This window comes from Nannospalax galili, unplaced genomic scaffold (genome assembly GCF_000622305.1).
Source record: "Nannospalax galili isolate Female #2095 unplaced genomic scaffold, S.galili_v1.0 scaffold644, whole genome shotgun sequence".
Lineage (NCBI taxonomy): Eukaryota > Metazoa > Chordata > Mammalia > Rodentia > Spalacidae > Nannospalax > Nannospalax galili.
In genome coordinates, this window is record NW_008351473.1 from 644,891 (window position 1) to 655,982 (window position 11,092).

The following is an 11,092-nucleotide window of genomic DNA, read 5'->3' on the forward strand; positions in this document are numbered from 1 at the left end:
TCAGGACAGCTGGGGCTACAGGGGGACCTTGTCTCAAAAAAGACCAAAAAAAACCAAAAAACAAAAAACAAAAACCCACAAATAAGGCAGCTGGAGACATGGCTCAGCTGTTGAGAGCACTGACTGCTCTTGCAGAGGACCTGGGTTTGATTCCCAGCACCCACATGGTGGCTAACAACCATCTGTAACTCCAGTCCTGGGGGACTCCAACACCTTCTTCCGACCTCCAAGGGCATTGCATGACAGGGTGCTTTTACACACATGCAGGCAATATACTCATACACATAAAATAAAAATAATCCCAGCACTTGGGAGGCAGAGGCAGGCAGAACTCTGTGAGTTCAAGGCCAGCCTGGTCTACATAGTGAGTTCCAGGACAGCTGGGGCTATAGGGAGATCCTGCTTCAAAAAGACAAAAAAATAAATAAATAAAAATAAAAGTAATAAAATATTTTTTTAAAAATACACAAATAAATGCATTTAAAAAGTCTATAGAGGTGGGTAGGTCAGTGATGTCCAGGAGGTTGGGGGAGGGTGTGTGGGTAGGATATGGTCTGTTTTTAAGAGTGATAAAAATTTCCCATGATTGGTTATATGGATTGAATAACCCTGAAGTTTTCATTGGTGAGTTGTACTGGTACATAAATGCAAATTATACCTCTATAAAGCTGTTAAAATAAAAAACACTGTGGTGCTGGGGTCCCCAGTGTGGGTGTCAGTGTGGGTGTATCACTAGAACCTGCCTGTGCCCCAGAGGGACGAGCAAGGTATTTATGAATGGCATGTTGGTGACGGGGGTCAGTCCTTGGGGCACCTGCGTGATGGATAACTCCTCCTCCACCTCCAGCTCCTGGAACATTCTGTCCCAAAGTCGCTGATGACCAAAGCAGAGGCAGCTGTTCCAGGAAGCTCTATCACTGAGCCACACCCTCAGCCCCTCACTGGGAGATTGGCAGGCGCTCTACCACTGAGCCACACCCCAGCCCCTCACTGGGGGGTTCTAGGCAGGTGCTCTGACACTGCGCCACACCCCAGCCTCTCACTGGGGGATTCTAGGCAGGTGCTCTCCCACTGAGCCACACCCCAGCCTCTCACTGGGGGATTCTAGGCAGGTGCTCTACCACTGAGCCACACCCCAGCCTCTCACTGGGGGATTCTAGGCAGGTGCTCTACCACTGAGCCACACCCCAGCCTCTCACTGGGGGATTCTAGGCAGGTGCTCTCCCACTGAGCCACACCCCAGCCTCTCACTGGGGGATTCTAGGCAGGTGCTCTCCCACTGAGCCACACCCCAGCCTCTCACTGGGGGATTCTAGGCAGGTGCTCTCCCACTGAGCCACACCCCAGCCTCTCACTGGGGGATTCTAGGCAGGTGCTCTACCACTGAGCCACACCCCAGCCTCTCACTGGGGGATTCTAGGCAGGTGCTCTACCACTGAGCCACACCCCAGTCCCTCACTGGGGGATTCTAGGCAGGTGCTCTACCACTGAGCTAAGCCTCCAGTCCTTAAGGTGTGATTTTTCAACTGAATCCTGGACCTTTTCATCCTCTGCCCTGGGACTCTGAATACTACTCCATCCATCTGTTTTGAGTTTTTTGTGACATCATGTTGGAGGGAGGAGGGCAGAGAGTTTCCTCATCACTGTCTGGTAGAGGCAGAAGTCCAGGTTCCCTATTTAGCCATGAATAATATTTAGAGCAGTGGGGGAAGGTGATTTCTCATGACTGCTGGTCAGGGGTGGGAGTTCCTGCTCTCTTGGGAGGTTTCTACCTACAGCCTGGTAAGGGTGGCCTCCTGGGACACCAATCCAGTGATTAGCAGAGAGCAGCTTCTTATCACTAGTGGGTGGAGAAGACTTGCTATCCATGGACAGGTAGTAGGAAGGGCGGAGGTTGGGACACCAACTTGTTGGCCGAGTTGGGTTGCTGTGGTCTAGCCTGATGAACGCAGAAATAAAATCGATGTTCCTTCTTGACCTTTGGTGGAGTGTGTGGGGGTGGGGGGGTGGGGGGGTATGATTTTCCCATGGTATCTTAGCTTCTTTTCCTATTGCTATATAAAATACCTGACAAAAGCAACTTTAGTAGGAAGGGTTTATGTGGCTCACAGTTTGAGGGCACAGTCCATCATGGTGGGAAGGCATGGGGGCAGGAATGTGAGGCAGCTGTTCCCATGGCATCCACAGTCAGGAAATGAGAGAGATGAACGCCAGTGCTCAGCTCACTTTCTCCTTTTTACTCAGTCCAGGACCCCAGCCGATGGGATGATGCTGCTCACACTTGGGATGGGTCTTCCCCGCTCAGGGAAACCTCCTGGAAAGTCCCTCCTTGCAGACATGCTCAGAAGGGTATTTCCTGATTGGTTCTAGTTGACAGTGAAGATCAACCATCACAGCTAGAATCAATTCCTGCCCAGGTAGCCACCCTTCTCCTGATCCCTAGACTGAAAACAGACTTTGGGACTTGACTTTCTTGCTATTGAATTTGTTCTAATTCCCTGTTTCTTCGTCTCTGCCTGTGGAATAATAGCCAAAGGCAAAAAGAGGAAAAGTGTTATCCCACTGAAGCCGGAGGCTGAGGCAGGAAGATCAAGACTTGGCTAGCCTGGGCTACCCAGCAAGTTGGGGGCCAAGTCTAAGCTACATGAGCTCCTGTCTCAAAAAGCCAAAAATAGGGGCTAGAGAGACAGCTCAGTGTTTAAGAGCACTTGTTGCTCTTGTAGAAGACCCAAATTCAGTTGCCAGAACCCACATGGGGTGGCTGACAGCCATCTGTAATTCTAGCTCCAGGAGGATCTGACAACATTTTCTGGCCTCCTTGGGTGCCCACACTTATGTGCACATACACACATATGTACATGTAATTAAAAATGAGACAAATCTTTAAAAAAAAAAAGTAAATAGAAAAAAGAAAAGGAGGGCTGGGAATGTAGCTAAGTTGCCTAACATGCATGGAGCCTTGGGTTCCATCCAGAGTACTACATAAAGTGGGCATGGTGGTGCACACCTGTAAAACCAAACTCTTGGGAAGTGGAAGCAGGAGAATCAGGAGTTCAAGGTCATCCTTAGCTACATAGTAAGTTTGAGAACAACCTGGGCCATTTGAGACCTTGTTTTCAAAAAAGAGGGAGGGCAGTCACAAATAAGAAAAGAAGGAGCCGAGTGCGTGGCGCACTCCTTTAGTCCCAGCACTGGGGAGGCAGAGGCAGGCGGATCTCTGAGTTCAAGGCCAGCCTGGTCTACATAGTGAGTTCCAGGACAGCGGGGGCTACAGGGAGACCCTGTCGCAAGAAGACCAAAAAAAAAAAAAGGTAAAAAACAAAAGGAGGAGAGAGGAAGGAGGAGGAGAGGGAGGAGGAGGAAGAGGAGGGGGAGGAGGAAGAAGAGGAGGAAGAGGAGGAACAGAAGCAGGAGGAGGAGGAAAAGAAAGACTTTGAATGTTTGGATAGAGGCTGGACGGGGATGGAGGGAGGAGACCTCAGTGGGGAGGGTCCTGTGAGGGCTCCACCCTCAACCTCTGCTGGACCTGGTGAGTTTCTGTAGGTAGGCCTTAATCCTTCCCAGGGGATTGACAGCAGTATACTTTGTTGATTTCTAAGTTTATTTAAAACTTGTGGCCCTTATCATATTTCCTCCAAACAGCATAAAGTTAAACAAAGCAGGTTTCAAGACTTGAGATGAGAAGTTGATTTAAGATAGAGCTCTATCAGTAGTTACTCAACCTTAGGTAAAGCCCCACTTTATCACTGGCAAAGGCACGCTCCCACATCAGGCCAGCACCACAGCTCTGTGAGGGAGCACTTGTTGCTGAAGGGGGTCACAGTCCACAAGTGACACATAGGATGTCATATATTCTCGGGAATTGGGGCCACAGTGGCCACAGAGGCAAGGAGGAAATTGTTAAAGGAAAATTATTCAGTCTGGGGCTTAGCCCAGTAGTAGAGCACCTGCCTAGAATCCCCCAGTGAGGGCCTGGGGTGTGGTTCGGTGGCAGAGCACCTGCCTAGAATCCCCCAGTGAGGGCCTGGGGTGTGGTTCGGTGGCAGAGCACCTGCCTAGAATCCCCCAGTGAGGGGCTGGGGGGGTGGCTCAGTGGTAGAGCACCTGCCTAAAATCTCCCAGTGAGGGACTTGGGGGCACAGCTCAGTGGTAGAGACGTGCCTAGTACACACAAGGCCATGGATTTGCTCCCCATCACTGCAAAAAAGGTGTGGTTCGGTGGTAGAGCACCTGCCTAGAATCCCCCAGTGAGGGGCTGGAGTGTGGCTCAGTGGTAGAGCTCCTGCTTAGCATGCATGAGTCCCTGGGTTTCATCCCCAGCACTGTAAAACAAACTTAATGACACTTGTCAAAGCCCAGTTAAGAAGACATCACTCAGGCTCATCTCAGTTCTCATTCAGACCTTTGTGATGATGTCTTGGAGTAGAGATGAGAGATTGGATTAAACTAAAATAAAAGCTGTAATCTCCGCACCCAGGAGACAGAGGCAGGAGCATTGGGAGTTCAAGGCCAGCCCAGAGAGACCTTTTCTCAAAAACAAAAAGCAAACATGTATGAAACCCAGCAGAACCAAATCCAATATGGTGCCCTTTTCCCTTAGGGACCAGCCAGTCACTTGTTACTCCTGTAGATATGGGTTTGTCTGTATTTAGAGTCTCATTACTTACCTATCTGCTTCCACTTATTCCTCCATTCACAAATCCATCCAAGACTCATGGACTGCTAAAATACATTTCGTGGCCAGGCGTGATGGCGCACGCCTTTAATCCCAGCACTTGGGAGGCAGAGGCAGGCGGATCTCTGTGAATTCAAGGTCAGCCTGGTCTACATAGTGAGTTCCAGGACAGCCGGGGCTACAGGGAGACCCTGTCTCAAAAAGACGCCCCCCCCAAAAAAAAAAGAAAAAAAAAGATACATGTTGTGATACTGTCTTTTCTGTTTTATTTTTTGAGACAGGGTCTCCCTGTAGCCCCAGTTGGCCTGAAACTTGCTATATAGACCAGGCCACAGAGACCCATCTGCCTCTGCCACCCGAGTGCTGGGAAATGTACCCACTATGTCGTGCTATGATATTGTCTTGATGTAAGAGCTCTCTTAGAGCAAAAATACATGGGGTCGGCTAGTGAGATGGCTCTGTGGGTAAAGGTGCTTGCTGCCAAGCCTGAGGACCTGAGTTCTCTCCTGGGTCCCACATCGTGGGAAGAAGGGAACTGACTCTTGCAAGTTGCTGTTTGATATCCACAAGCCTGTTGATCCATCTCACCGGATCTTTTTCTTTCTTTCTTTCTTTCTTTCTTTCTTTCTTTCTTTCTTTCGACCCATTTCTCAATAACTTCCCGACGTCTCTAATATTTCCAGATTTGCCAATGGCCTAATGGTCATTCACAAAGTATTTCCCATCTAGAACTAAATTATTTTCTGACCTTTCTTTCCCTTCCTCCCTCCCTCTCTCCCTCCTTCCCTTCCTGCCTCCCTTCCTTCCTTCCTTTTTTCTTTTCTTTCTTTCTTGATAGGATCTCACTGTGTATCCCAAGTTTACCTCAAGTTTTTATTCTTTTTGCCACAGTCTCCTTAGTTGTGGAGATTATAAGTATGTGCCAGCATGCCTGGTCCATGTATTTAGATTTTTTTTTTCTCCTTAGGTATAAATTCATTCACAGGGCAAGGAACTATTTAGGGCATTTAATCAGTTTTAAAGACAAATGGTTTTTGAAACAATGCATTTAATTTTTTTTTTTTTTTGAGGCAGGGTCTCCCTGTAGCCCCAGCTTGCCTTGAATTTACTATGTAGACCAGTCTGGCCTCAAACTCACAGAAATATGCCTGCCTTTGCCTTCCCAGTGCTGGGATTAAAGGCCTGAACCACCAAACTTGACTTGCATTTATTTTTTGAGGCAAGTTTTCACTAAGTAGCTCAGACTGGTCTTAGACTCATTGTGTAACCCAGGCTGCCTTAGATTCACTCGGGTTGACTTCAGACTCATTGTATAGGCCAGGCTGGCTTCATATTCACTAAGTAAACTAGACTGGCCTCAGGCTTACTGTGTAACCCAGGCTGGCCTCAAACTTAGTATAGCCCAGGTTGGCCTCAAATTTAGGATCCTTCTGCCTCAGCTCCTAAAAAAAGGAGAGAACTTTTTTGTCAGAAAAAAGTTAAAACTTGTGAGTTCAATGTAGTGGTCCATATCTGGGATCCCAGTACCTGGGAGGCTGAGGCAGGAGAATTGCCATGAGTTCAAGGCCAGCCCGGGTTATATATGGAGTTCAATGCCAGGCTGGGCTACAAGAGACTCAGTGTCAAAAGAAAAAACATAAACAAAAACAAAGCTGGATGTGGTGGTATACAACTTTAAACCCAGCATTTGAGAGACAGAAGGTCTATTATCTCTGTGAGTTCCAGACCAGCCAGGGCTATAGGAAGACCCTGTCTCAAACAACAATAACAAAAATAAATAAAAACAAAATAATAACAACAACAAAAACCCTAATACTGAAAAGCAAAAGCAGTTCTCTGATCTATTCTGTCTGGGAATGAGTCATAAGGCTCTCCTTTCAGAAGTCTGTGCTTTCCCTGTGGGGAGGAAGGAATGCTCACAGAGGCCACAAAGCGGGTGAGCTGTCAGGCCTTGCTGGGGTCCCTATTCCATCCACCAGCATTAGAATGTACTCTTTATCAGGTCATACCTGCACAACAAAGTTGTCATAGAGACCTAACCATGGGGCTGGGGATGTGGCTCAGTTGGTAGAGGACTTGCCTAGCATGGATCAGGCCCTGGGTTAGAGTCCCAGCACTGTATAAACTGGGTGTGGTGGTGCACGCCTGTAATTCCTGCATTGTAGAGTTAGAGTCAGAAGGATCACAAGTTCAAGGTTACATAGTGAGTTTGAGGCCAGCCTGGCCTACAGAGATTCTATCTCAACAAAGCAAAATAAAAAAGACCATAAAACCAAAAACCAACACTGGGCATGGTGGCACACCCCTTTAATTTCAGTATTTGGGAAGCAGAGTCAGGTGGATCTCTGTGAGATAGAGACCAGCTTGGTCTACATAGGAAGTCCAGGTCAGCTGGGGCTACAGGGATACCCTGTCTCAAAGAAAGAAAGAGAGAGAGAGAGAGAGAGAGAGAGAGAGAGAGAGAGAGAGAGAGAGAGAGAGAAAGGAAGGAAGGAAGGAAGGAAGGAAGAGCCCTATATAGATGGGGATGTAGGTTGACTGAAGTCTGGAGAACAGTATGCTGCAAAGTACTGTTGTCTCTGGAGAGCTGACAAGGGAGCTTTCTGGAAGGTGGAGGGTTGGGCACTGTGTCCCTCTCAGACCTTTTACTATGATTCTTTTCCTCTGCAATTCTTTTCTTTTATTGTGGGTTTTGAAAGTATTTATTCCTTTTGTATTCATTGTGTGGGTGTACATATACCTTGTGGAGGTGGGAAGTGGGTGTGCATTTACCTTACGAAATTAACCAAGTGTGTCATGGAGATTGAACTCACGTCATCAGGCTAGGCAGCAAACACCTTTACCAGCTGAGCCAGCTCACTGGCCCTTTTGTGAGTTTTTGTTTGCTGGGGGTTGAACATAGGGCCCTGCACCTGCTAGGCAAGCATTCAACCACTGAACTATATTCCCAGCCCTTTTAAAAATTTTATTTGGGGGGCTGGAGGGATGACTCAGCAGTTAAGAGCACTGACTGCTCTTGCAGAAGACCCAGGTTTGGTTCCCAGCACCCATGTGGCAACAAACAACTACCTATAACTCTAGTTACGGGGGATTCAACGCCCTCTCCTGACCTCCATGGGCATTCCATGCATGTGTTGCACTTACATAGATGTACGTAAAACTCTCATACACATAAACTAAAAATAAAGAAATAAAATTAAAAAAAAATTTTTTTGGTCTGCTTGAAACAAGGTCTCCCTGTAGCCCCAGCTGACCTGGAACCCACTATATAGACCAGGCTGGCCTCTATCTCACAGATTCACCTGCCTCTGCCTCCCGAATGCTGGGATTTAGGGTGTGTGCCACTATACCCAGTGCAATATAAAATTTTTACTTGGACACAGGACCTGACTAAGCTGCTGCTCAGGTAGGCTTTGAACTTTCTATCTTCCTGCCTCAGCCTATTTAGTTCAGGTGATTATAGGCAGGAGCCCCCACCCCTGGCCCTGTAGTGTCATTTATCAAAACCCAGTGAATATTAGTTTCTGAGTTTTGTGAATAGCTTGAGCAAACTAAAGAAACCCAAGGAGAGGGCTTGGGGTAGGGAGTGGGGTGGGACAAAAGCTCAAATAAAATGAACTGTCATGAGCTCAAGGCCCCCTGGGCAACATGAGACTGTCTCACACTAGCTATGTAGCAGAGGTTGACCTTGAACGTCTGATCCTCCTGCCTCTCTACCTCCTGAGTGCTGGGATTACAGGAATATACTACCTTACCAGGTTTATGGGGTGCTGGGAATCCAGCACAGGGCCTCATGCATGCTAGGCAAGCACTCTATCAACTGAGCCACATTCCCAGTCTCCTTTTATTATTACTTAAAAAAAAAATTATTTATTTATTTTTCTTTTCTTTTTTTTTGAGACAGGGTCTCCTCATAGCCCCAGCTGTCCTGGAACTCCTTTTGTAGACCAGGCTGGCCTTGAACTCACAGAAATCCGCCTGCCTCTGCCTCCCAAATGCTGGGATTAAAGGCGTGCACCACCATGCCCGGCTGATCTATTTATTTTTATGTGTATGAGTGTTTTGTCTGCATTTATGTAAGTATACCACATGTGTGCAATACCCACAGGAAGCCAGAAGAAGGTATCACATCCCCTGGAACTGGAGTCACAGACGGTGGTTAGCCACCATGCAGGTGCTGGGAAATGAACTCTGGTCCTCTGCAAGAACAGCCAGCGCTCTTAACCCCTGAGCCATCTCTCCAGCTCCTTATTATTATTACTTTTTAATTTGAGGTAGAGAAGTTGTACACAGTACTAAGGGTGTGAGCTCAGTTGTAGAGCTCTTGTCTAGCAGGTGCAAAGCCTTGGGTCCAGTCCTCAACATTCCAAAAACAAAACACACAGAAGAAAACACCAGAGGCACTGAGATTTCTGGGTTCTTAGTTTTCCTCTTGGAGTTTCTGCAGAAGGCCAACTCTGTGTCAGGGAAAACTCTGTTTATGATTCCCTCTGGTCCGTCTGTTGCTGGCAGGGTTATGACTTCTGAGTCCTACTTCCTGGACCCCTAAAGGCCATCGGAGAGGCCAAACTGGTTGGGGCAGGTGGTTGTGGGTGGGCCTAGTGTGGGAGCTGTTCTTTGTTGGTTTCCTGGTGGTTATCCTCTGCAGCAGGGTCAGGAAGGGGTTGGGGAAGCTGTGCCAGCCTACTGCATACAGTGCAGCTGTGTGTGCCTACTGCATACTGAGTCTAAGGATAGGTGGGTGTTGTTTAATTGCTCCAAATAGTTTCATCCGGGAGTCCGTAGTTCTGGGTGTGGACTGTCTCTCCCTGTGGGGGAGGTTAGGAAGGTGTGAGGTGGAGTGTCTAGGAGGAACTGTTTTCTCTGGTCTGACCTGGTTGGCTGCTATGGGGTAATTCCCAGGTTCTTAGGTGTCAGAGGGCTGGTGAGGGAGGGTGAGCCACAGCTACTCACACACACACCCCCTCAGGAGAAACTTCTTTCCTCTCTCCACAGGGCCAGGTTTCACCGGAGCCATCTAGAGGCCCTGCCCGAGATCACTTTGTTCTGTTTCCTGCCAGACTTTCTGGAACCTAGCCTGGGGGGCTGCCAAGGAACCTTGCCAAGCCAGCTGCCCTGAGGGGTCTGCCCAGGGTTTTCCCTGATCTTATGTCCAGTCTTGAGCCCCTCGGCCCACCCTGAGCCCCTTCCCTTTTAGGAACCCCCCCATCCATATAAGCCTCTTCTTCAGGGCCCCTCCCCTCCTTAACTCTCCCTCCCTTCTGCCCCCTGAGCTCCTCTACTCTCTGAGCTTTCATTCTTTTGGGTGCGTTGGGAGGGTGGGTGGAGGAGAGACAAGGGGCCTACGGTGGCCTGGGGTTTCAGCCAGCCCTGTCTAGGCTCCCTGGCAAGGATTAGGTGAGCATGTGGGCGGAGCCACTCATTCCAAAGTCTGCAATGGGTGGGATCATCCAGTCCCATTGAAAGCTTGTGGGCGGGGCTGCTGGACCCTAAGGGAGTGCATTGAGGGCGGGGCTATCTAGTACCTAGTGAGGGTGTGGGCGGGGCTGTCCAGTCTAACAGGAGGTATGGCCGGGCATCCAAGGTAAGTGTGTGGGCGGGGCCAGCCTTTCTAGGCTAGGCCCAGTCCTTCTCCGATATGTTGAAGGGGTCTCTACCATCCCAGTGGTCGACTGACCAGGCTGAGTGTGTGCTAATGCAAAAAGCCAAGAAGGACTGTTATTTCACATCACTCCAGGGGCTGGAACATCTGGGCCCTCCTCCCTTTCCTTCTCCTCATTCAAACGCACACTCCATCCACCCTTATTGCTCCATCCGGATCAGCCTGGGAGGAGTCTTTAGTCACCCCTAGGCTCTGGGTCCTCAGGGGTACAGGCTCCCACAAAAGAAGTGGGGTAGGGGGGTGCTGTGTGCAAATGAGAGGGGCTCAGCATGTAAAGGTGCTTGCTGCCAAGCCTGAATACCTGAACTCGATCCCCAGGACCCACATGGTGGAAGAAAACTGATTGCTTTTGGATATTCTTTCTCTCTCACTTACACTTATACACACACTCACTAAATAATAATTTTTTAAATAATAAATTAAAAATTTTTTTTTTCAAGTTGTCCGTGAGTGCCAGAGAGATGGCTCAGCAGTGACTAGCACTGGCTGCTTTTACAGAAGACCAGGGTTCTGTTCCCAGCATCCACAACTGTCCCTAACTCCAGTTCCAGGGAATCTAATGTCCTCTTCTGGCCTCCATGGGCATTACACGTCACAAGTGTGCTTGCATACATGCAGGCAAAACACTCATACACATAAAATAAAAATAAATAGGGGCTGGAGAGATGGCTCAGTAGTTAAGAACACTGACTGTTCTTGCAGAAGACCCGGGTTTGAATCCTAGCACCCACATGGCAGCTAACAACTGTCCATAA